The 27,195-nt window shown below is 41.8% G+C and overlaps 1 long non-coding RNA gene across 1 annotated transcript; it reads left to right on the top strand.

Moving 5' to 3' along the window:
* The first annotated feature begins 362 nt into the window (after nucleotides 1-362).
* On the top strand, nucleotides 363-26,266 carry LOC148051514 (uncharacterized). The gene is made up of 4 exons (XR_015699833.1): nucleotides 363-542; nucleotides 19,197-19,259; nucleotides 22,745-22,933; nucleotides 26,156-26,266. It is a non-coding gene; the product is annotated as an uncharacterized LOC148051514 (long non-coding RNA).
* Nucleotides 26,267-27,195: the final 929 nt, after the last annotated feature.

The raw sequence follows: 27,195 nt of genomic DNA, 5'->3' as shown, positions 1-27,195 counted from the left end.
TCAAAATCCTTTTGAGAGGATAAATAGCACAGAGTGCTTTGATTCATATCTGTGTGCTGGAAATTTCACACATCAAGTAAAACACCATGAATACATCATTATTTTGACAGCTTTGTGAAAAAGGAGGCAAGAGGATCACATTGCATGGATTTAATTTCTGCAGTTCTACAGCTTTGTGTTTTGCAAAAGAATCAAATCCTGCCATCAGAGCAGAGCAGGTGGTAAACTGGATGGAGATACTATAGAAAGGCCTGTCAAATCTCATATTTGGCGTGCAAGCCCCCACCAAGGGCTCCCCAGCCAGAGCTCTTGTGTCTCTCGCCTTCTCATAATAGTATCTTTTGTCTTTTTTTCAGGCTCGGCACTTCTCCAGCTGCAAGGGGGGTCACAGAAGAGGAGAGGCTAGACAGCCAGAACTGAGTTTCCCACCAAGGCTGTTACAGGTGAAAGAAAAAAGCTTCAGTTTCCCCAGCGGAGGATTAGTGGGATGCCCACCACCACTATGCCACCTGACACAAGGAATTTCATGGGCCAGCATTCAGGTAAGCCGAAAATCTGTCTGTAGGTGCCAGGGCCAAATGAAGTGTTCATTTAGCATAAAGCTGAATTGGAGTGAAAAACATGGTACTGTCAGGGTGCCATGGACAAGGAGCAACATCCTAGCTGCAGTGAAGGACTGTTTAGGTTGAGGTAGGTGAAGGAAGACTGGGAAAAGGGATCTTTGCTTCTCTGAGCAGTAGTACCCTCCCTTGTTCTCATGTCTCCTTGACTGTTTGCAAAGCTTGCCCACCCAAACATTTACGTAACATGTTTGTAGAAAACCGTAACTTTTAAAGCGTTGAGGACATTTAATATTCTTTTTATTTCCCTTTGAGTCATGGATTTGGGCCTCTCTTTGTAATCACAAAATGAGAAATATATTTCTAGAAAACAAAGGGTTTTTTCCATCTCCCATCCCACGACTCCAGGACCTGAGCCTTTACAAAAATAAGAGATACCGCATATATTTGGTTAGGACCTTTAACATAACCTCCTTCTTCACCTTTTGCTCTCAGTTGCCTTAATCTCCTGTTCTCCTTGATCTGAGGCAGTTTAGGATTGTAGCAAACATACTCTTTCTTGTGGAGCAGAAACCTGACCTTGTTTAAGCTTTGGCATTGACTTAAAAATGCCCAGTATGTCAGTGGTGGTATTTCAATATTTGCTCCTGTGGCCAGCAAAACACAAGAATTGCAAGGATAATGCAAAATCATAATTAAAACTGAAAGTGAACTGAAATTTTGTCAAAGCTCAGAAAACTTTTCAGTACAGTTCACATTTTTATGGGCTTGTTATTTTGTACAAATCCATTTTCTTCTTTTCTGTCACATCTCAAGACCTTTTTGTAAGGAATCACCGTCTCTTTTCCTCCTAATTTAAATTCTGCTCTATCTGTTTAGAATATTAGGTATGCCTTAGCAGTGAAATTATTTTAATGATGTGTCTGAGTGCTCGTATATATTCAGGCAAGCAAACATAAAATGGTCATTCTTTATATTAAGGGTCTATCTATAGTATAGAAAAGGTAATAAATGGTAGATTGAAAGCATAGGTGGCTCCAGTAGTGGATGGTGTGTATTACAGAGGTTATTAGCTCATCAGTTGAAGGTGTTGTAGACAGCTGCAAGCCAAACTTACAAGCAACCTGCACAATGGCTGGACTCCATAACAACTGATTAACTATGTATTAACATGCAGATTAACTCTTTATCAACTCTTTATGAACTATATATGTTTGGCACCCAAATAGCAAGCATGGCTGTAAAAGGAGACATAAAATTTCCTTATGAATGGCAGTATATCGGCTCTTATTTTTGTTTAAATGTGGAATATGATTTGTGAGGGTGCCTATGCCACCTGAGATTTAAGTCCTGTTTTCAGAAGTGGCACTTTGCAGTGCTTGTCTCATTTCCAGTCAGGATTAGGCCTCTAAATCTCTTGGGCAGTCTTGAATATGTTGCTGTGCTTCTTAATTTACCATTAGGCAGAATGTTCATTTTAAGCCCACAGCTTTCACCAGGATGTGTATGTTTAATCTACCAGCGAAGGGAATAGCCATGAGGGTTTGCTGGGAAGCAGCGAGGGGTGTAATGGGAGAGCTGTGGTGGGGGGCAAGGACCCTGTTTGTCTCAGGCACGGCCAGACCATGAAGGCATAGGCAAGAGTGGAAGGGAGTTCCCTGAAGCTCCAGAGTGGGCATGGAGCATGCTGTTCAAAGTCTGAGCTCCAACTGAAAGGAGGGTTGGAGTTAAGGCTGTGTTTTTGTAACCAGATTTCATTGTTACTCAGAGGTAAGAGTTACTTCCATACTCAGTTATACCAGACAAAGGTCTGTTGAATTGGCTGGGACAAAAGCATGTGGTTTTTGTTAAGGGAAAGTTTATTCTCACATCTTTTGATCTGCTTCACCCAGCAGATTTTCGTTGCTCCTCTGCAGAGGTACCTTTTTCCAGTCTGATGCAATATAGCTCAAAAGACTGGCAGTCCCTTTGGGTCTTCTGGTGCATGTGCTTCCAAGAAAAGATGGGGTAGCTCCATCTCTGATCTCTGCCCAGCTTGTAACCCTTTCACAAATGTAGCAATGTGGCTGTAGTCTCTGAAACCTCTGCAGAGGGCTAGCAGAACTTGATGGGAGAGAGGAGTTTTTCTATGTATATACCCTATTCTTACACCTTATCTGAAGTGTTTGGCTGCTGGCCGATTGAAGACCTTGGGCTGGATGCATGTATTCTGACCCAAGGTGAGTACTTCTCAGGTTGAAAATAGGAGATCTGCAGAGATTTTACCACTTATTCCCAGTAGCAATAGATTCCAGTAGCTCCTTCTTTCCATAGATGATCATCTTCTTCCTGCACTCCAGGATAAGATTAATGCTAATAACTGCATTATTATCACCCATAACTTTCTTTAGGAAACAGAGGAGGCTTAGGTACCGGTGACCACGGAGGATTTGTGGTTTCCCATCCTGCAGCCAGCTGCTGTGATTTGGAAAATTGGGCATGTAAGAATTGCCAGAAGTGAGGCAGGGGAGGGGCTTCCAGTGCCCAAGCAGAGCCAGATGTGCCTCAGCCACTCCTGAGAGATGTCTGGGTAGCTATTCTGAAGCGGGGGAGAAAGACTGCTGCTTCCTCTTGTAGCATAGTCCAGTGCTTTACTGCTAACAAGTTTTTTTTCCTTGTGAAATGCGAGTGTTTTTTGTTGTGACTTAAGCCTGTTATTTTTATCCTATCCACCCTGGAAGTGGAGAATAGATTGCTCCCTCCCTTTTTTCTGCAACCTTTTATGTACTTGATTACTGCTGTTATACCTCCCCTTAGTCTTCTGTCTACTTTTAGTAGTTGTCCTTGTTTCATGGCTTCATTTTTTTCCAATCAGCTGGAAAATTCCCTTACATAAAGTGGCTTTAGATCAGGCCCCTTGCTAAATAAAACTCTATATATCGAAAACATCATTTTAGTAGTTCAGATATTGTGTATTTGTTATTTAAAATCATGCTTAACGGGCAAAAGTGTCATTTGGAATAAAGAAGGTTACCTCCAGGCTGCTCAGAATCATTATCTCTCTTTAGCTCCCCAGCCCTATTTTTTCTATCAGTGTACCACTATTTATGGTTCTTCAGCAACGAACGCTGTAACATTTCTTAAATTATCATAAACTAACCTTCTATTGACCAGGGACAACAAAGCCAGCATAAGACTGCCGATGCAGAAGGCTACAGTGTTAAGACTTGGGTTTTTTGCTAACAGAGTTGTTTATCATCAGATGTTTCCAATAATGGCTCAAGAAAGCATTGATTATTCTTCTGCCTTCACTTCAATTTATAAATTTAGTTTACCAGAGAGTGAGAAAGAACAAAGCAAAGGTATGGGATGGTCTAAATGACCCTGGGTAGCTTTACTGATTTGTTTTGCCTAGGGTTCTCTCTCCTGCTTCCTGTAGGCTTAGATTTGGAAGAAAAAAAAATCCAAATAAATGCAAAACCAGTCCAGTTTCTTCATTTCTGTTGCTAATTTCTTCATAACACAGAGAAAGGGAATAAAATCACAGTTGCGTAAATGGTAGCAGAGGGAAGGACTGAGCCAGATATTTTGTGGCAAGAGTTTAAGGATCCCTGTGGCTCATGACCAGTCACCTTTCTGTTGGCATGGTTGTGTAGAAGAGAGAGGATGCAGAGGGCTCTTTCACCCTTGTAGTCAGCCAGGCAGTCGGGGCTTTGTGATCTCTGGAGTATGAGAGGACGTGGGGGTGGCCTCAGGTGGGAACGCCCTGAGCTAAAGGCAGAGAATGGGAGCTGGCTGTTTAAAGAGGACTGGATAGGCACAAAGAGGTTCTGCAATGGTTGTGGCCTGACCTGTATTGTGTATTGATATCTGAGGCAAACGTAGGAAGCATCGGGGAAAGCTGTGCCAAGGCTGCCTGTGTCCTGTTGTGTCTTGCAAACTGTCATAACTCCTGTTCTCACTCAGAACATAAGCATGAGACTGCAGAGCCCATGGCTTGGTGCTTAGGCTGGTCGGTAGAGCCCTGCTACCGGATAAAATCTGTATTCCTGGTGTTGCTTTACACAGGTTTTGCAGCCAAGAAAGACGTACTTGTCTACCTTGTCCTGGCTGCTGCTGCCTGGCAGAGGTGGGCCCACCAGGATGGAGGGGAGAAAGACCTTGCCAGGGGCATGGGTGGCTGGGAGAGGCTGTTGGTGAGCAAGGAGATCACAGGGCAGCAGGGCATGGCCGCTGCCTGGAGCACATGCTCAGACCCAAAGGGGATGAGGAAAAAAGGGACCTGTGAGGTGTTTTTCCATTATGAGATACTGCTGAAATTTGCTGCTCTGGAGTGATGCAGGCTCTCACAGCTAAAATTCATGAGTCCCAAGATCAGTTTCCAGATTGATATGTTCAATTTTTCTTTTAGTGCAAATGTGTTTTGTTTTCATAAGGGATATCAATAGCCTATATATTATTTTGAGTGAGCACATATATAGGTATTTTCTGAACAGAACTACTACCTTTATTCCCAAAGGGTGAAAAGCATGTTCTTCTTAGACGGCAGGCCTTAGGCCTGGAGAGCTCAGGAGAATGTGAGGCTGAGGAAGTTTATGAGACCAAGCTGTGCATGGTTGCATGTTGCAAAGGCACCAATAAGGAGGATTCTGAAAACTGGAGTAGAAGTTATAAAAAATAGTTATTTAGCTTGAGGCCCATGGTTCTTCTGTGAGAAGAGCTTAGCAATTCACATTGCCATTATCTTTGGAACTGAGAGTAGATTACTGTCTCCAGAACCAGGCTCAAGTTGCCTTGGGATAAGCCGATGGAGGACAGTTTGCTAATCCCCTCCTGCCAGAGTTAGTTTTTTGCCTCTGGGCTTTTAGAAAGTCTCATAAGCGTAGATCTCTGAGAAGAAGCTCTAGATGATACAGGTTGCCAGGCTGTGTGGGGTAGGTCCTCTTTGGAGCACCTTATGAGCACAGGGTTCGATAGATATTTTAACAATGTCTTTGACTTTCTCCCTGCTGAGTCATTCAGGAGGTGGAGAACAGTTTGATTTCTCTCTGTAGCAAAGGTGGGTTGTACAAAATCTGTGATGCACAAATGATATTAGATAAGCAGGGAAGATGCCATATGTGAATTTTTAGTCAGGTTACAGGTATTTTGCTGAAACTTCTCATTTCTCTCTTTCCTCATCAACATTAATAAAGTATGTGGTAAAGTAGTTCAGCAAGTACTGGAATTGAAGTTCAGTATCATACAGATGCCTGCCTCATGGCTAATTACGAGTGTCGACTGGGAACATTTATAAAGATACCTGATGCTGTTGAGCCTCTACAGTCCATTAGGATATAAGCATAATGCTGGCTGTATTGAGTCCAATTTAATTTTGTGTAACTTAGACTGAGACTTCTCCCACTTCACTGGATTTGATTGTAGTTGATCAGAGGTTTAAAAAGCTAAAACAGGCTAAAAACATTAGGCTTGTCATCTTTTATACCTGGAGTGTCTTTACAGTGATCTAGCAGAGGAGTATCTGCATGCTGATGGAAGTGGTAATCAGTCCTATTATATGTTAAAAACCTCAGAGATATGGGAGCATTTGGAATTTATTAGCTTAAGTTTGCCTTGTACTTTCACTTTCCTCAGCCAGATTGAACCTGAAATTATTTGGCATGTGTTCCTGATCCTCTGTCATTGGTGGATGCCACTTAGTGACACATTTGCATGATATTTTGAGCAGGATAAATGGATACTTGAGTCCTTTTAGAGGCTTTGACTTTCGATTTTTTCCAGAAATGTAGTCTTGCTGTTGTTCTTAACTCACATCGTGAATGTTATTTCCCACACGGTATGTCACGAGGTCCTGGTGCTATTTATTCAGAATGCCCTTTGCTGTGGCCTGCAACTTCTCTCTGTGTTATGCAAACACTGAGAGAGGGGGAGATGTGAAAGCCTCCCAACGCTACCCCCTCTTTGCACGAATTTCCCAGTAAGGTGTGAAAAACATGCTAAATGAGATCTTTAAAGAGGCACATTTGCATGTGGGGAAAGCAATATTGCCCTTTCATAAACATGGAAGCTGTAATTATGTGTAACTGGAGGGAGTCCTGCTGGGTCTCCTGCATGCCCACCTAAGCACCAAGCAGGATCTATCCCTAAATGAACTGATTTTATCTGACTGTTTACGTCTCTTGTGCCATACTCGTTATTTATTTAATGAAATGTCCCAGTAAAATAGAACAGCCATTCATAAGCCCCTGACAACAATCATGAAAATTGCCTTTGAATTTCCCTAATTTGCTTGTAAGAGTCAGAACAATGGGAGAGAATAATTGCAGTTATTAAAAGAAATTGCTGCAGGCAAAATATAACCCATTTTAAAACTCAAATCCAGGAAAACAGAAAGGGGGGCAAAAAGGAGAGCCACCCAGTAAGATGCCTCGTGCTCCCTACCTCCTTTTGTCTGTGTAATGAGAGACTTCACCTTGCTCTTTTCTCAAGCGCTGTTATTTACAGGGAAAATCAAAGCATTTAGTATCAGCGTAGTCAAGCTGTGTGCAGCAGCGCCTCACCTGGCAAAGCCATTGGAAAGCTGTTTTCTTCCAGTCTGCTTCATGCCAATGCAAAACTGACCCTCTCTAGAAACTAAGTGTATTGGAAACCAATATGAGCAAAACTCACTCTGGCTTTAACTACTGTATGGAGAGGACTTTAACTCCTTCCTGGACATGAACTAGATTGCTTGTGAAACTACGAGGTCTGTAGGATTTTCAAAAGAACACAGCTGGCTTTTAGTGTCACATCACCCCTAATGAGATTTGTTTTCTTTAGTCATTTAGAGCCAGATTTTAAAGAATTTAGGTTCCTAAAGATGTATGTATAGAGCCTTGGGAATTCTCATTGGTCCAGACCCAGCTGACTTTGCACATGGAGAGAGGTGATGAACCACTGTCTGTCCTTGGCTGTACAGAAAGCCTCTAAGCAATGTCAGAAACAAATAGGACTTTGACTTTTGTGTGCCTAACTTCCTTGTAAAAGTAAGAGTTGAGCTCCTCAATCAGTTAAACACTGCAGCACTAAGCAAAGCGATGCTTAAGTACTTCTAAAACTTGTGCCTCAGAAACCAGATGGCGTTGTAAGAAGAATCTGTGCTTAATACAAACCGCATGCTTTTGTCCCAGCCAATTCAATAGAGCTTTGTCCGGTATAACTGAGCACGGGGGTAACTCTCGTCTCTGAGTACAAATGAAATGTATTTGGCTCTCCCACTACTTTATAAAGAGATAAGAGAACAAAGGATTGCTGCAATTTGAGGGCATGAACCCTCATTTTCTCTCCAGTCTACCTAAATAGAAAAGAATTTCTTGTTGGCCTGTGATCTTTCCTTGTGCAAGTCAAAGCCCTTTGAGTTCTCGCTGCAAGTAATGGCAGTTTACTCACAATTTTTCATCTGCATGTGATACCCCAAATTGGCCGCCTTGTTGTAATGAAAAGCAGCCTGCCAACACGGAGGTCCTTCCAAAGAAGCTTGGCTATTGTAAGAGCAGAGCAAGCGACTGTGATAATATTCCTGCATCGCTGTTTCACTTCATGCTTCGCCACAGGAGCAAAACAAGGCAGCGGAGACCACTGTCAAATGTTTACAGAATGTGGCTTTTTGACAAAAATGATTGTCAGGCAGTGACTATATCAAAATGTTAGCAGGAGATAGTGAGTTTTCTTGGGTTTTTTGCCCAGGCAGCTGACAGTCTTAATTGCTCTGAAAAAAAAGAAACAGAAATTCTTTTTCTTCTCTTGGTATTTGGGGATGTAAATCATTCAGTGTTTTAACTCCATGCCTCCCTGCCTAATTTTCCCTTATCAAAGTAAAGGTGGATGAAACTTCCTCTTAGTCGCCTTGCTGTAGACATCAAGTAGATTCACTAAATGCCTCTGTTTTGAATTGATTTAATGTGAGTAGAATTTAACCTGTATTCAACATCCAGGACCTGAAGTAATTTTCCCGGGTCAGCACAGAATATTGAATAGTCAGTTCGATCAGTGTTATTCAAGGGAAGCTGAGAATCCTTATTCATAGCAATTCCACCCGCTCTGTACCTTGATACACTATTTTTCTTTTGGCTGTGAAATCAAATGCTGTTTTGCCATCCAAAGAGATCTCAGCAAAAGGGCAGTATTTAAAGATGAACTGGATTGCGTTGCAAAAAAAAGTCATAAAACCTTTCAGGATTTAAAATCTCAGGGGGGTTAAATGTGTCGACTTAACTGAATTAAAATATTCCAAGCCGTTCCTTCTTCTCTGCTTGCTACGCGCCAGAGCGCTGCAATTCCCCATGCAGGATTGTCATGGGTTGGTGATGCTGCAAATATACATGTGTTTATAATGTTGTCACTGCATAAGAAATGCTTATCCTAAACCCAGACCACGGCAGGAAAGAGGCTCCTAATTGAATTCTTCATTTTTATAGTCTCCATTTCCTTTTATGTGTTAGGTTTAGGCCAGCATGCAGGAATAGATGGTCCTAATGAGGAGGTGGCTGAGCACCTTCCCTGAGCACGCCCTGCAGTGAAGCTAATTTGGGCTACATTCCACTTAACTGTTCTGCACCTCTTGGGATGAATCCTGACCTTGGACGTTGCTGTTCAGTGATCTAAGATGCAAATTTACAGTATCTACCAATTACCATAGGGATGCTATTCTTATCGTGGGGCTTGAAGGTCTACAGACATTTTCTGGGAAACTGAGTGTCCAAACAGGTTATCTCTTACCAAAGACAAAAGCCTTTTGGTTTTATGAACATAAATCTAGAGGATTTAATCAAACTTCCCTTTGCCAGCTCCATCTTGCCACCTCCATGTCCATGCTACAAGCTTGCTTTGTGTGTTAGCTTACTCTACTTTAAAAGTGAGTTACCCTGCAGTCGGTGAATACACTGTGCTTGGTAATACTTGGAAATTTGCTTTCTGTTCCCATTAAGTGATAAAAACCTCAAACTGAGAAACAAGTTTTATTGTAGAGTTTCTTGTCCTGTTAAAGGAACTGAAAAATGGGGAATGGTAACGAAGAGAGAGAAACAGTGGGGTGGGCTACTGAAATTCATGCTTTTTGTAGGTTACACTGTGTGTGGCTCCAAAGAGATCTTTTTGTAAAAGTGGGCTTGCCACCTGGACACCTTTTTCTGCAGAAATGTAGCAGAATTTGAACACCCAACCCCACTTGTTCCCTGACAAGTGCATATAGGTGTTTACCACGTGTATACTTCTTGCTGTGTTTTCTAGAATGATGCCAAAGACACTTATAGGAATAAACTCCATGATTTTAAACAGTTTTTGTAAATCGAAATAAACTCCTCCATAAATACTGGGGAATGTTAGTCCAAGCCTACAGCAATCTAAGGCTGATTTAGGAATACTGCAGTATTCCTAGTGCTTATTTCAGCTTGCTAAAATATCTTGTTGGCTTAGATCTTTTCAGTGTGTTTTGGTCTCATGAGTGATTTTTATGATATTTAATAATTTCCTTAAATATGTTGGCACAGGTGATTTGACACAGCGAGCGGGCTCAACAAATCACCAACAAAACATTTCTCTTTTCTGTATAATTCCTGTAGCTATGCAGAAAGAAATGGAGGGATGAAGGTGTATTAGTCCGAGCAACTATATTTTAGTCTGTAACTTCTACCCTCTCTCCTTTGTACTCTGGAGCAGTTTTTCTAAAGTTGTTGGAAAAAATCATGTTAAAAGGGAACAGAAGTATATAATGGAAGAATAATCTCAGAGGCAAAGATTCTTCTGCCGTTCTTTCTATTTTTACACGAACCTTTGCTGATTTACTTGCCAGATGAAGGCAGACTTTCTATTCTCTCTCATCTTCTTTTTAATTTGATCAGACAGCTTCACTCTGGGGTCATGCACGTGGGAATGCTAGACTGTACACTCACACTTTGTTTGCAGTGGTTTTCCTGAATACACTAGCTCCTAGCTGATTCAGAGCTATTATATGGAGCTTCAAGCCACAGGTAGATTTGCTATGAAGCTGTTCAGTGAATGTCTTTCCACAGAGTGTGAATGTTCTTGTGTATGTAAAGTGATAGGTGCTAAAGGGCTGTGGCTGTTAAAATATGCTTTCTGTTGTACATGGGTAGAAGGCAAAGCAGTGGCAGCTCAAACACGAGTAGGATATTTTTAGTTTTAGGAAAAGCAGTGCACAGTGTGCGTAGCTCTTGTTAAAACAAAGGATGGCAGTTTGAAATACGTAAGGGGATAGTTTATATGAATCTGTAGAAGGTACAGGGTACGAATCAGGCAAAATATTTGCTAGTAACATTGTTGAATTTAGGGGCTGCTTTGGGACACAAGAGCAAGCTTTGGACACCTTGGAAATTCTTATCTTATATTTTATAGAAGTGGTCGCTTCTGTAAAAGAACCTAACAAACATTTCACAGCAAATAAAAGCAGTAGCAAAGCAAATGCAGCCCTCCATATCTCCCCATACTAATGGATTCACCAGACTCTCTTCAGAACTGCAGTGTAATGCGGGTTACTGCTTCCACTGCACCTCAGCTGCTAGGAGTTACAGCTCTTGACCTTTAAATGTTAGGAATAATAAAATACATTATTAACAAGTAGTCAATTAACAAATAAATGCCCCTCTGGTAAATCCAAACAGTAATGTTTTGAAATACTGCCACCTTCTGATAAGTTTGGGATGGAGAACTGAGTTATAAGGAATTTGTCAAAGTTTTTGTTAACAGTAATAATTCAGTTCCTAATTTTATAATGTTAGAGCCATGTTGCACCATCTGTTTTGCAAGGCTACCGTTCACTATATGTAAGACTATGTATACAGTAGTATAAAGAGATGAAGAAAATATAGTATGATTTCTTACAAGTGATGGGAGAGACAGCAGCAAACTTGTTTGAAGTAAGGAAAAGCACATAGGTGCATTATATTTGAGTTTAAGGCTTTACAAGCACAGAGCCTATGTTTTAAGTTATGTGTTAAATGCATTACAAAATTGCAGCTAAAATGCTGGTATGACCTGCAGGATGACCTTGGCCAGAGGAGAGGTATGTGTGCTTTGAGTCTTAGAGAAGCAGACTTCCCTACTCCTGCATAACATCTGTCTCTGACATGAATGTGTCCATGAAGGGTTAATTTCTTTTACCATTTTCACTTTGCTAACATTGAGATGATACTTGTCTGCATACCACCTTTGTATATATTTTAATTATTCAGATGGTGTTTTTTGTGTCCAGTCCCGTATCATTACTATATTACTTAAACTTGGCAGTGATCCTTAGAAATAACTTTCCCCAAGCTGGCTTTTTCTTGCAAACTTCATCTAATTTCAGCTTTCACATGTCCTTTGTGCTGTGGCAATATATATTGTGTACCTAAATGGCTCACATATCATCTAAATTCCCTTGATAGGGAAAGTCTGCTTGGCAAAGAAAATAAGTGTTTAAAAGAACCAGAAAATAATATAAAATCTAAGCTAATGTGACCTTAAAGTTATCATTTCAAACTCTCAGAATTTAAGCAATTGAAAGGTTCTTAAATTTCCTTTGATTCACTTGAATTTACCCAAGTTCTTTGTTGGGCTCCAGTGAGATTGAGATGCCTGTGTCACAATCCCACCTGTGGGGTTGTTATGGACCAGGCTGATGCCAAGGGCCTGGCTGCACCACGTTTTCCCCAAAGGGTGCAAATGAGGTGTGCTTGTATTGTAGGCACAGTGTTTTTTCCCCAGTAAAATAGGTATTTTGAGATGGTGGCTTGAGAAAGCGGATTCCTCCTTGGAAGATTAACTTGGGATAGTACCTGGAGTACCATGAGCAACACCTCTGAGACACATAGTAGGAGCATGCAAACTTGAACCTACACATTGCCCAGGCAGTGAGGCAGTATCGGGGCTTGGGCAAGGAAAGCACATTGGCTGCCCATGGGGACTGAGACCCTTCGCGTGGTCAGTGTAAGTGTTTGTACATTTTATTTACTTTCTCATATTAATCAGCTTCTCAGATTTCCCACTCATTGCATAGCCTTTGTTTTGGTTTGATTTTTTTTGACTTTCAGTTTTCCACCTTGGTAATATTTTAACTCAGCTGATTTCAACCCAATTTTAGGGAAGAGGAGTCTTGAGTGTGCTGAGTTTCTGCAAACTTTCTGAAAATATGCAGTCAAGTAAAGGACTCAAACCCATATCAGTGCCCCACTAAAGGGAAAGACTGAAATTTGAGCTCAACTGTATAATCGTACACTAGGGAATCCATGTGCAAGAGAGATGTACTGAATGAAAGTACTCAGAAACCAAACTTCAAAAACTCTTCTGCCTGTGTAATTGCTTGTGCATTGGCTTTGATAACTCCAAAGCAGGTAAAATGGTTTGTGTTTAGCCAAATGTGCTGAGTCCTGCAGCAGGACTTGTACTGCAGTCTGGCTGGTAATGGCAGGTGAATGTCAAGCTGTGTTATGCACAGAGGGAGCGCCCTGGAGATGAGCCTGTTATGGCCAGTAACGTGCCATTTGTGTCATTACAAACTGAAAATAAGAACTGTTTTCTCATCAGAAGGGTGAATAGGCTTGACTCCTGAACACTTAACACAGCACGTGAAGCTGCACTGTCATCCCAAGATGCTTGTCTTCCTGGCTAGTTTCTAAATATGAGGGTTTCATTTCAATTTAATACAGAAAAATCTCTTCTGTTGAACAATAAAAACTTCATCTCTTGAGTTTCAAATGAGGGACTATCCCACAGCGGAGTTTTAGAGCTTCAAAGGCTTTGCTAGGTGCAAATGACAAGCCACACAGCGAGATTTGATAGCAATCTCTAAGTGTTTTTAAAACAGATCTTAACCATATGTATAGTGTGCCACTTCTGCTGTTGTATATTGAGCTCAGGAGAAGGCAAGTAACATAATTGCCTTCAGCAAAATTGTCAGACAAGGAAACCTTTTAAAACTACATAGAGGGGTAATGTAATGAGAGCCCTGGAAGGAAGAGGCTAAGAGAAAAAAAATTGGCAGGGAACATTAACATATACTTTTAGCCAGTCTTTTCACAGAAAGAAGAATGACCCAGAGGTTTGACTGTTGCAGTTCTTTTTTCAATGAAAGGATTTTGTGTGTGCTGCTGTGTAGGAGAGAAATGCTTATTTCCCCTGTGTTATTTTACATTTCAGTTTGGAAGAGCAAGAGGAAGCTTTATTTAGCCTGTTGAGTCCAACCCCATAGTAATACAGCATATAAAATTTTCAAGAAGTGAAAGGCATACTGAGCTCACATTTCAGATAGTTTTCAGGATAACTCCTTGGCTGTTATAACCATATGTCATACTAGACATAAATTATTAGAAATTATTTGCTACAGTCTGCAATCATATTACCTCCCAGGGACCTTTCAGACTGGATTTATGGAGAGAGATGTTTCCTGAACGTTTCTTTCTAAAGAAACTACAGATCGCAGGACAAATCAAGTTTTGCTGAAATAAGGACTCTGGATTTGAATTGCTGACTGATACCTGAGAGTCAGAGAGTGCACCCTCTGGGGGCAATTAGGGATAACTATCCACAAGGATAGTTGTATCTTGCAGCAATTCCTTCTGGAAGTGGAAGGATTATTGTTTGCCTTATGATAGAGGCAGCCACTTAGCTGGTTCCTCTCCTGCAGGAGTATTGTAGAGACATGGCACAGGAGTGAGAAGAGCCTTAAAGATCTTCCATCTGGATGAGCTGAAAGCTGTGAATCAAAATTGTCTTTAGGTAAGGTCAAGTGATGGTGTCCTGGACCTTACTGGTTTAATATAAACCTGCAAAATATAAACAAGTGTCCCGTTATTTGTGGTGGTTGTAGTTGTATGCATCAAGGCTCTGTGCTACGCTGTGGTTGTTTCCAGCTTTCATTAACTTGTTCTGGAAAGTGCTCTTCATCCCCTTTTTCACTGTAGCCCTTGCCTGCTTGTGCTGTAAGGCAGCATGGCACATCAAGCAGCTCAGAGATCATATACACAATAGAAAGCCTTTGACCATGAGATGTAGGTAGCTTGCTCTGAACATTGTAGATTTTGCCACCACTTTTCCTTTCTTTTCAAAGTTGTCCTTGCCCTTTGAGGGAAAGTCTTGTGTGAGTTTAGAAATGCCATCTATCCTTTGTCTTCTTACCCAGATCCTAAGATCTTATCTGCCTCAGATGAGCATGGGTGAACCGTTCTGACTGTTCAAGACTGTGGGCAGTCCGAATCCCAGGTAACCCTGCGAATACAGGGAGTACAAGACAGCAATGAGCAGGGCTTTAGCCCATTGCCTGGTCTCTATTACTGGAGCCAGTGAGGATAAGGTATAGCAGCCTGACTCTTTGTAAAACCCTACTGTGCACTGCCTTGTGCTTCTAGGTGTATTATAATAACCTGGCCCTGCGTGATGGAGGAAGGAGTCTGATAGGAAAAGCTTTTAGTATGGAGATGTGCCAATAGAGGAATTCCATAATTAACAATAATGACCAGTGTAGGTGACATTTCTCTGTAGTTAATAGCTGCTGGTGTGAAAGGCCCTGAGGCAGAACCTCAAGCTGCTAAGCTAGCAAGTGAATTGCTGGGCTATTTGACCTGCAGTTCATTCCTAATATAAATGGTGAGGCTATGAAAGACCTGAGCAAAATGTTCATAGGGACTTCTTCTTGGGCTGTGTGGGAATGCCAGCAATTTTGTATTTGGGATTGAAGCAGATTTCTCATGTTGGCAGTAGGGTTTGCGCCAACTCTTCAGGAAGATGCAGAACTGTAAGCATCACTTGCACTGTCTAGAGGGGAAGCAAAGAAAGACTTAAGCACTTGAGAAAGTGTAAACAACTATGGCCAAATTCTGCAGTAGGAAGATTATGGAGATATCCATCCTTAGGGCCATGAAGGTTGACCCATGATAAGTGGGTGGAGTGAAAAAACAGTGGTCCTGAAAGAGGTGATGGCACCTGGGCTATCCCTTCTTGCAGTGTCTCCATACCTGGAGATTCCTTCTCCAACTCTTCTGACAAAAAGGGATGGAAAAAGGTAGATGGTTCTGAGTGATTCTGCAAGCAGGAGAATGGGGCTTGTGACCAGGAGCAGGAGATGGGGCAGCTGTTTGTCAGCCAGACACTGCAGTGGTGCTCCCTGGATGTTGCTTTTATTGGTGATTCAAAAATGGGTCATACTCTGCACATCTGGTCTTGCCAAAGCAGCAAAACTGCCTCTAGCAGTGTGGTACCACCCTGATCTGTCAGCATGGGATGCAGCAGCCAGGTAAGGCTGAGGCTATGCCAGGGAGGCTCACATGTCACAGGCTGAGATGGATAACCTTATTTGATGCAAACTGGTTTTAGACTGAGGACATGGTTTCTGCAAGTCCTGACCACTTGATAAATTCAGCTTTGGCCAACTTATTTGGGGGGATATTCTAGTGGCCCTTAAATGTCCAGGCAAGAAAAGCCAATGCTTTGTTTTCAAAGGACTGATTAAAATACTCCACTGTGCTGACTTTTGAGTAGAAGTTGTTCCAAAGCTGTTTTTTCTGATTACCAGCTCACTATAAAATCCATTATTGCCCACTTTTAATCCTGACTGTCAAAACTGTTTGTCTCCACAGATTGCCACATGAATAGCTACAGGTATTGTTTATTGTGAACACAGTGAGACACACTAACAGATCTACTGTAACAAGAAGTAACCCATTACAGTAAGAGAAGACTTTGTGCTCTGAAACAAGTATCTTTAGACTTCAGTCTGCAATACAACCTGCTGTCGTGTTTTCTGCATAGCTAGCAATTTTACTGCATGACACAACAAGCCTCAGTGCAAAATAGCTGGGTTTTATTCTCTACTGAAAAATGGACCTGCTGCAGTGTAGCATATGGGAATTGGACTGAAGGAGTGGACTTTTCCCTGCAATTGGTTTTTCATGAAGCTCTGCAGGTAGAGCTTTTGATACCATCTTATTCTCCACAGAGTCATCAGGTTTACAAAGCTACAAAGCTACACATAATACTGTATGTGTGCTGCCCTAAAATGAAAGCCATGGGACAAGTTCTTAGCTGGTATGAAGAACTGCAACACCAGGCATGACATTTAAAATAGTTCTTTCCTGTCTCAAAGATTTGTCCCACTTTGACTTCATCCCTCACTTCTACCATCCCTCATTTCTAGATGCCAACAGCCTCTGCCCAGCCAGCCCTGTCTCCCTCTGCTCTCCCATCTCATCAGAACATCTTGCTTAGTCTCTGCCTAGTTTTCTTCATAAATTCTGCTATCTCATTTCAACTGTTGACTCTTAGCACCTTGCTGAAATTCTGGTGGATTTTTCTACTGGGTGCATAGCACATCTCTGGCACCCAGACCATTTCTGTACAAAGTGCAAAGCCCCAGCTTCCACCGCATGAAGAGCTACAACTAAGTAAAGCAAACAGAGACTTTGTAAGCCTAGGTTTCGTTTGCTTAAGAACGTAAAGCTACTGAAATCATTGTCTGCCTGTCCCTTTTATATCCCCTCCAACCACTCTCCAGTAACGTTTGAGTCTATTGACCAATTTCACCCAGAGCTGACATAGAGGACAGAGGTCTTGAAGAGACTTCGTTACTGCAATATTAATAAAAACGTCTCTCCTTTATCTGGTTATCTATAGCAAAGATTGCTACATGAATCTGCCTGTTATCACATGCTAGAGAACTCACAGGGAGGAGGCACAGTCCCCATCTCAGGAAAGTTTTTGCATATTAGACAGCAGAGGTTCCAAAATAGAGACAGAAACCCATACTAAGACCAGAGTGGGTCTCTTTCTCAAAGTTTCAGTGTGAACAAAATAACACAGTTTTCCCTCCTCCTATGGGCTTTTTTAGTAGTTATTGTTTTGAGGAAAATACCTGACATAGCATAATTCAGTTCAAGTGATAAAATGCTGGCAAATTTATAAGCTGCTGAAAGCAATATCTCATAATAGTCTGTTGGGCAACTTTACTTGGTAATCTTCTCAGGGCTGGCTAATAAATGGGTTAATAGATGTCAGTCTCCATAATTCCAGGTTGTGCAGCCACATTGTTGGGAAGAGATTCTGCCATTTCAGAGTTAGGCTGCTGGAGGAGCATGGGGGTGTTCTGCACTGCACCACCATTCTGGGAAGGAAAAGGTATTAAAAAGAAGCCATGATTTTTTTTATAGGTTTTTAAATGTGCTGCTATTGGGAGGGGGGGGGAAACACAAACAAAAGAGAAGCCAAGTGCAATTGCTTTTTTGCAGCAGTTGCAAGTGCTCTTTGTGTTAGTAATGTTTGGCCTCATCACAAAAGCATGTTGTCATCATCTCTTGCGTTCTCTCACTTGTTTCACCTTCGTGGCTTTCACTGTGTCTCTATTCAGGATCCTGTATTTTAGAGAAATCTCAGCTATAAACCTCTCTGGTGGAACCCTGCGTGCTTAACAGTTGACATATCAGTTTGTTTCTATGGTGTGAGTATTAAAATTAATGTAAAAGAGTAAACCCTAAAGATTAAATTAAAATAACAAAAGAGATATTACTTACTGAAAGGAAATGAATTGACAAAATTAAACCATAGACCATGAATTAGATTTTCCATGGAGCTCAGCTCCTATTAAGCAACTGTATAAACAGAGGCACCAAAGGGCTCAACCTCTCTCTGCTCCTGTGCTTTTCTGTGGAAGCAACCGGGCATAGCTAGTTTCTAGAGCTGGCCCTTTTGCACCTTTTTATTTGCATGAATTATTCATCCTAGTTCATCACTAATTGATGAGATGCAGCCGATGGGACCTAGCATAGGTGTTGTTGTGTACGACATGCGATAGCTTTGCTGTGATGAGGTGGGATGATTGGAGTAGGTCCCCTCCAGAAACCAGTGTTGATGGGGAAATTGGTCCATCAGCATTGGTACAGTCCTAATCCTGAACAACCCTATTCCTGGTGCTGACTCTGAAAGTTTTAGCAAGGGCTGTAGTCTCCTTGCAAGGTATATATTTGAGTGTTTTCCTGAAAATGAATGATTTATAGTTCCTCTTTAAGCATCTCTTTCAACTGAAACCCTTGATAGTTTCCAGTATGATCAGTATTACATTGATGATACAGATAGAGTTCAGCTCCATGCTGCAAAAGCAAAACGATGTCCTAATTGTACTGGGGACTGTGAGTTAATTCCCAGGTGTTACAACTTTGTTCCTTCCTGCTTGGGGAGATGAGAAAGGACAGGCCCCTCTTCTGCTCCTCACAGAACAGCAGTCACAGCATATGGGTCTGGTTGTAATGTGGGAGAGGCAGGTGGGCTAACAGTTTAGTAGGAGTTTTAGGTGAATGCTTGAACCTCCAGGTGAAGCAAACTGACCCCAAGACGAGAGGGTGTGTGAGGGGCTGGGGAATACTTAACCCCAGCAGGGTGAGTTGCTACCAAACCTGCAAATGAAGGGGAAGTATTTTAACAGGGAAATCCCATGGTGAGAAGGGCTGTCTGAAGGTGAAGATATTCCTGCATTCAGGTTTTGCTGCTTCCATTCTTTTTTATGGCACTGGGCAGGCCCTTTCTTCATTGTGGCCATATTTGTAAAATGACAACTTGGAAAAGACAACTAATATCTGTATGCAGCTTTGTGGTTACCCTCCTGCATCATCTGTTCCTCTCCTGTCCTCTTTCACATAGGTCTGATCTGTAATCTGGTGCTGTCCCCTGTCCTGGAGGTTTGATTCCTGGTGCCATGAGATGGTGAGTATGCCAAGGAGCTGTCATGGACCAGATAGCCATCACTTGCCAGGCATGTGCATCTATGTGGTTCTGCCATGAAGGGTGGGTGGTTTGAACTGGATAAGAGCAATGTGTAAGGAAGTGCAAGGTCCCTTGTTTCTTGTTTGTATGGCAGAAATTGTTAATTTGAGTCAGTGGCTTTGGAAGAGAAGAAAGCATGTTTTATTACCTGGTCTATGTTAGGTGGGCATGGAAAAGAGGTGAATGTCTGTCATCATGCAGGACTGAGAAACACAAGTGCTGAGGCAGCCTATTCATCCCCAGTCTCTCCATTCTGCCTGCTTCCCAAAGTGTATTTGTATTGGCACTGTAGGAAAGGGGTGTAAAAGAAAATGTCGACTAATATCTTGTAATCCCCCTTATTCATGAAAAGCTAATATCAGCAATAAGTCAACTCCAGGTCATCTCATGCAATGGGTAAGTTTGTGTTCCTTAAACAAATAAAGTGTCATCTGAAGTCTGACGCTGAGCTTTAAGAAAGCAATGTATTTAAACATATGGATAAATAACTACCTTATCCTGTTGTATGGGCATCAGCAATGACCTGGTATCTGAGATCTGCTTGGCCTGAGGGGATTTTTTGTTTGCTTGCTTGCTAAATTTTCCAGAAACGTCCCTGAAAGCTGATACAGAAGACTGATGGTGGGTCTCTTATGCTAAAGAGAACGCTTCTGTTCTGACAGTGCTGAATCCCTGATTCCAGTTTCTTGAACAGTTTGGCTGGTGTCTCCTGTGTTTGGAGAGTAATAATCAGCTGTGGAAAAAAATGACTATTCCTGTGCAGGTACTGCAGACTGTAACATTTTCTGACAGTGACTTCACCCAGTCACATGCTTAGCCTGTCCCTGGAAAGTCGAATTTTCACAGGTGATATATTTTTCATTAATGGCTGTCACACAGCAATGAGTTTGATTCCAGGTAGGCACATTATATCAAGCTTACCTTATTATAGATTGTGGGGGGAAACACAGTCTTTGTAGATGCAACTTACTAAATTATCTATGTGAATCAGTAGGTGGTAACTTTGAGCATGCTGCATATCTGACCCAGTTGTGAATATAGCCAGTTTAAGGGCTGATGTGTTTAGCGTAATAGCTAATTTGTCTCATTTAGCAGGCAATGTGTCTGAGCTTGTATGTGATATATCTGACTTGGTGAGTGGCATGTCTGACTTGGCAGTTGAATAACATTACTCAGTCTGGAATATATCTTCTTCAATGGAGAATATACACACACGCATATTTATATTTTTTGTTAGCAGATCATCAAGGACACACCAGAATGAATCAGTCCTACTTAGTATGCAGAAGGTTTTTTTTCCCTGTACGTCATTCTTCTCACTTGATCATTATTTTACATATCAGCCGATGGATTGCATTCAAAGCCTAATGGAAACCACTGACTTCCAAGTGCTTTGGATCAGGCTCTGTAAGCCAGCCCAGCCACTCAACAGCAAAGACTGAATATAAGTAAAATCCGTTGTGTATCTTCCTGCCCTGTGGTCCCATAAGGTGTCCCAAAGCAGCATTTCTCCCTTTTCTTTGCCAGAAAGCTGTGTTACATTTACCTTTGAATAAGATGAGGTGGGAAACTCATGGTGTTGAGGCTGATAGAGCCTACAATTTTACTTCTTCCACAGTCTCTTGTGGTTTGGTGGTTTTTGCCTTTTTTTTTTTTTTTTTTTTTTTTTTTTAAATGCATTAGTGCTAAATAAAAAAAAAAAGTGTGTGTGAGTGTGTGACCAGCAAAAGCTGTTTGCAGGCTTTCTGGGCTCTCAGCACAGGGAAGGTTCCCAGCCCCTCAGAGAAGTAATTGCAGCTGTTTTCTGATCACTGGATACTCTACTACTCTTGCTGTAACTTAGTCTTCTACCTGGTCGGGGATCAGTACACAGTCTTTCAATAGCCCATCTCTGCAGGATCACATATTTTTTCTTGAAAGGGCAAAGTATTTGGCAAGGTTTGGAAGGCTGGCAGTGCAGTGCTGCAGGCTAGCTACTGCTCAGTACTGGGGGGGACATGACACAGCATCTCCAGGACTGCACTTGAGACCGAGGAATAGCAAGAATATCAAAATGTGGCTTGGAAGGGAAGCAGGGCTGCCTCCCAAGTGGAGCTGGCATTCCTAGAGGAACCACAGGAGAGCAAATGCTTATCTGTTGAGTTAGCAGAATGCCTAATGGGAAGGGAAACCGATCATCTGATTAGCATTGGCACGTTATCCTTCAGCAGCAGGTTGCCGCAGGCAATGGGCACAGAGCTGTTCATCCCGCACAGGTTTCACGTTGTTCTGCTCCGTTTAGCTTCTGCTTTGATTCGCTTCACCTATTTCTCATTTGGTGGAAGGTAGAATCACTAAATCTTGAATACAAGTCGCTCAACAGAGGGCTGAACTATTTTTATTCTTTGTGGGCATGCATAGCTGCACACGTGTCTGCCTGTGCTATTAGCATGTTTGCTCTTAATGTTGTGCTGCTTTCAATATCAGTGGGAACACTCTCACTGCTGCTGGTTATTTTCTTTATTTTTTAAGAGATGAGTCCCCATGGTGCAAATCTCCAACTGTGTATGCTGTTGATGAAGCCACATGAGTAACGCCACAAGCCCAGAGCCTGCTGGTCAAAATGCTGCGGGTGGCAGAGCCGTTAGTACAACATAGAGAATCCCAAGCATTTGTTTATGTCACTCAGCCACTGTGCTCCAAGTTCCCTTTTTTCTCATGTGATAAATCTAGTAGGCTTTTTTCTGATTACCACATTAAAAAAAAAAAACTTTTGAAAGGACAAGTGAAATGTTGCCTGAAACAGTGGTTTATCTGTTTGTTCTTGCTTGCAAAAACCTTCATTGCAGCTGCTAAGAAATGTTTTGGTTCTCTTTAGCATGCAACAACTACCAAATAAAAGATACCTGTACTTCCTCTATTAGTTTTGGATGAAACTAGGAATGGGAAACTCGCCTCCACCTTTCTTGAGTGTCCTGCTCTAGAAGCCACTGTGTGGTGAGCAAATAGCACAAGTGGAATAATGCTGGTAGTGGGCCTTTTCTTTAAAACCTGTTCCTGAGTATTTGAAGCAAATCGGAGCACTTCCTCACAGGGTAAAGCGTGTGTCAGGAAGAGTAATGCACAGGCTGTTTATCTACCTGTCTTGGACTGTTCACTGTGGGACGGGGATGAATTGTGATAGTGTTGATTCTCCGGCATTTATGGAAGTGGCAGCAGAGAGAGCCATCTTGAGTTCAAAGCCTTCCTAAAATTTGGGCATAATACACTTGGAAGTGGTCTCTGGTCTGACCCTTTGCTTGAAGTAGGTCCTATAAAAGCAGGTTGCTTGGCTCTTGTCCGGTTGAGTTTTGAGTTTTTCCAAGAGAGAGGATCCCACAGCCTCTCTGGAACCTTGTGCCAATGTCTGATCATGCTTAACTCAGGATATCTCCTCTATGTTGCAGGATTAGTAGCAGAGGAAGCAAAAATAGTTGCCAGATACTGGCAGCTCTCGGACACTTCTACTGTCAGTGCTGAAATGGTCCAAGCTTCTTCAGGACTGAAGGCAAATAAATATATATCCTCATGTCTTCAGTAAGATCAGAGATGCCAGCATTGGCTATGTTGGAATACAACATCCCGTACACAACCTGGTGGGTACATAACTAAAATAGATGCCAGCTTTTCAAACGGTTGCAAAAGAATTTAATGGGGGCTGAGCACACAGCGGAAGCTTGCCGTGTCCTTGTAACTCTCCCCTGAGCTACTGTTGGACACTTTCAATTCACATGTTTATTCTGAGTTTTATTGGAACGATGGAAAAATTACGTGAAAATAGTAGTCAGGTACCTTTGACAGCTCAGTCAAATAGGAACCTACCAGCATGTGTTATGCTAAAACAGTGATTAGCAATAGGATTCTAGGTTATTTATTTTATAGTATCTGCAAACAAACTGTGGATTGTGTCATCTAAAGGTAGGATTCAAAGAAACTATGATACTGTTTTCAAAGATTTTTATTAATCAGGATGATGTGTGTCCTTTAAGGTTTCTGTATTGCCCTTTCATTAAAATAATCAGAGTAAAGCTGTGTACAGCTTCAATCCCTCTGCCTAGCAATAACTGACTTAAGCCATAATTTCGAAGAGATTAGTGATGTGGGTAGCCTGGTTTGAGAAACTGCAAATGAGCCTGATTTCCAGTGAAAACTTGATCACACGCCTTCTGTAAACCGTGTCCATGTAAGCTGAAATATTGACTTCTATAACTTTGATTTCCCTTTACACTGGCAAACCTTTTAAGTGGGAAATGAATTATTTCTTTTAATCTGACCAAATATTGCAGTTCAGTTACAACTATTGTTTACAGAGGTAAGCTGTAGTACTACAGACATTTGTCATGTGAGAGTTTGCTGCAGCCCAGAATCAATGCTGAAAATGTTCATGTTGATGTGAGTCAAGCTTACTATAATTGATTTGCATGTGGAAAACTGCCTCTCTGCCAAGAGATAAAGAAGATGATTTTGAGTTATCACAATTATGTCATAAAATGTATTTATCCAGAAGCCTGCCTCTTCCAAAGTAGATGTCTTCGTAGTGCATATTCAGTGTATACCCCTTTTGTGGTTTCCACACTGTAGCTGCAATAACTGACAGCTGAAAACATCATTGCGAGGCTGTCAAATGTGCTGTCTGCATAACCGGTGATAATCTAACTATTCTTCAGCTTCACATATCAAACCACTGGGAACTGATACTTCAGCGCTTGTTATTGGCAACAGTAGGTGGAATTGAGTAATGTGGTTTGAGTGTCAAAGACCTGTGGTGCTGACAGGAATATTAACCATAAATCAAACACAGCACAATGGTGGTGCCAGGCTAGAGCGTAAGGCAAGATCTTGCAAACCAAACTGGGCCTGCTTAGACCTTGCTCGTGGGAATATTTCCATTGGCTAACGGAAGTAAGCATCAGTAGGCTGGGGCTCAAGCAATGATCCGTTTAACTTAAAACTGGGAAGGAGCGATAGAGACTGAACGAGCGATATGCGAGATGGCTGTGTGCTCTGCTGAGTACGTTCTCAGTTGTCTGGCAGTCCTGCCACGCTGCAGAGGCTCGTGAAGAGCAGGGGATATCTCACCCCTGGTTAGGCATCGTCACTGCTGCTCCCATCTGGCTTCTGTTGTAAAATCTTTCAGTGATATCTGGGCTTGCAATCACTGTATTAAGTGGAGTCTGCAGGGCTGACATTTAAAATGCCCTTGATTTGGAGCCAGCTCGTGACATTCTTTCTTGCAGCAAATAGTGCCCACTTGCAGAAAGAGCCCCACTGCCTGCATTTTGGATGCTCCTAGCACCCACAGTGAACAGAGCAGGGGAAGGTGTCTGACTCCAGCCTCTGTGTTAGCAAATAAACCAAAGCACTAGGAACTGTTGGTGGGAGGATCGTGAGGAAATGTCTGGGTACCTCATGCAGTCAACTTGCTTGACTGTTAACTTTATTTAATAGCTTGTGGTCCTTCTAGATGCCACTGTCATATATCCTGTTGCCTTCAGTGACTCTTCCAGCACAGTTGCTCTGGTGACAGGCTTGGCCAGCTCTTTTTTCATAATTAGGTCATAGATTATTGCAAGTTTTACATGCTCTTGAAGGTCTGTACATTTGGTTTATTTACTGTGTAAAACGGAGATGATGCAAAAAGAGCAAACTGTGCTGAGTTGTGGGGCAGAAATCTGATTCTAGCTAACTCTACCTGGAAAACCTTTGGGGAAGGGCACTGCAAAATTTTTTTGCAATTATGTAGAGTTTCTCAGCAGGGAGTCAGCTAACAATATCCAGAGCAACCCAGCAAGCAAGAAGCATAAAGCCAGGAGCTAAGCAAAATACAGAGATTTCATTAAATTAGTGTTGGAAATTAGAGCCAGGCTGTGAAATAACCACAATTAAAATTCAGAGAGCAAAGAAGAAAAAGCTTACCTAGTGACCTCTGCTTGCTGCACGGGGTTAGAAAAGAAGCTGTGCTACTTTAGTATTCTAGCATAACTTGCACATTACTGAAATTGTTAGGAAATTAAAGGAAAACCAGGGAACTGATTCTTAACTGATGAAAATCAGCATAACCTAGCTGATATCATGGCAGCTAAACTGATCTACAAGAGCTACGCATGTGCCTCTAAACCAATAGCTCCCTACTTACTATGCCAATGTAAACGGAAAAACTGAAGCAGCTTTTTTCTGGCAAGTCCTATGTGCTGATCCTGAACTATATGTCTCTATTCAATGGATATGAGCTGTTTAGGAGTAAAGACAATGATCTCAAAGTTAACTCCAGGGGGAGAGAAATAGGTCCGTAATAAATGAGATCAGTACAAGGTGATTTTTCTGGTGATTGTTTGTTGAATTGCCTTCAATCAATTTATTTTACTAATATGAAACCAAATTGTTCCCAGTTCAGGTTTCTTATGAACATTAAAAACCTAAAATGCCAAACCAACAAAGAAATTAATACCAGAATTCTAACAGAAGAACTCCCTGGAAATGAATTCAAAGGCAGCCAAATAAAACAAGAGATTAAAATATACAAAATACTGCAATTTAAAAGAAAATCACTGAATTATTGAAACTCTACAGAAGAGATGTCACAGCAGTGCTTCTAATCAGCCTGATTTAAAAAAAAATGCACTATCTTTTTTTTTTCTTCCCCCTTCTTTGATGTCAAGAAGTGTATTGTAAACTTAAAATGATGTATGTAGTTCAATCAGATTGATCTGGAAAGTTCAAAGATATTGTAATTTTCTGAGCATTTTATACTTTATCCTATGTGGTGGAAAGTATGTTGCATGTATACACAGTGTAATCTTTTTAATACTCTGTTGTAGGACTGCAAACAGAAAACACTCTTCTGCAGACTGAAAAAATAAGCAGCCTCTGTAGAGCAGCTCTGTGCTGACCTTCACTGTGCTGTGTCCATACCCAATGCAATCAATGCAGTAAGTGTCTCACTCGCAGGAGTGCTTTGTTCTCCCCAATTGATTATTTTGTTATAAATTTACATACGGCCTTTGCGAGCTGCCTGATAATTGCAACATCAGCTGGCAGATTGGAGCTCCAGGGCAGCCTCTGGACCCCTGCTCTTTGAGCAAGAATGACGTTCTCGCTGCCGAAGAGGCACACAGGACTTGTGATGGCAATTTTGGTGAATGGTGTGCCATCCAGTAGCACTCACCATGTGAATGTGTTTGGGCACAGCTGCCTGCATGGGATGCTGATATCATTGTGGTGCTCCATATGTAGGGTGCCCAAATGAGTGTGAGGGGCAATGTGGTTCATGTGCTGCCAGAGGGGCTCTGTCAATATTGCTTCTTGCAAAGAGAAGCTCATGTTTCAGCAGGCAAAAGGGTTGTTATTTCCCTAATGGGACAGAGACCAGGTTTTCCGTGCATTAGATGCTACATAACAAGGAAAGAGATCCTTTTTGCCCTGGCAGGGAATTCTCACCCATGCTTCTGGCCAGCCAACCTATTTTAACAACTTCTGCCACTGGTAGTGAGTAGTGGTTGTAGGCTGTGCTGGGGCAACTACCTTTTGAAATGACTTGCCTATTGTGAGCGTTAGGCATGCCAGAGTTTGGAACTCCTGTCCTAAAGATTCTTCATTTAAGGAAATGAAATGAAAAAAATACCATCATTTCCCCTTTACAGACGCAAAATCAAGTTGTAGACCAAAGGAGTACTTTAAGGCCCAGTGAAGTAGATGGAAAGGCAGCATTTAATTGTGGCAGGCTTTAACAAATTGCTTAGGGATTTTGTGCCTTTGCAAAGGGCTGATCTTGGCACTGCCAAGAAGAGATTCAGAGCCCTGCCTCCAGTACAGACAAAGCTGAATTTAAGAACTATTTTAAAGGATTTAAATCTTACAG

This window comes from Nipponia nippon, unplaced genomic scaffold (genome assembly GCF_047370975.1).
Source record: "Nipponia nippon isolate SJK-2023a ecotype South Korea unplaced genomic scaffold, ASM4737097v1 scaffold_6, whole genome shotgun sequence".
NCBI classification, from domain to species: Eukaryota; Metazoa; Chordata; class Aves; order Pelecaniformes; family Threskiornithidae; genus Nipponia; species Nipponia nippon.
This window is presented reverse-complemented; position numbering and strand designations above follow the sequence as displayed.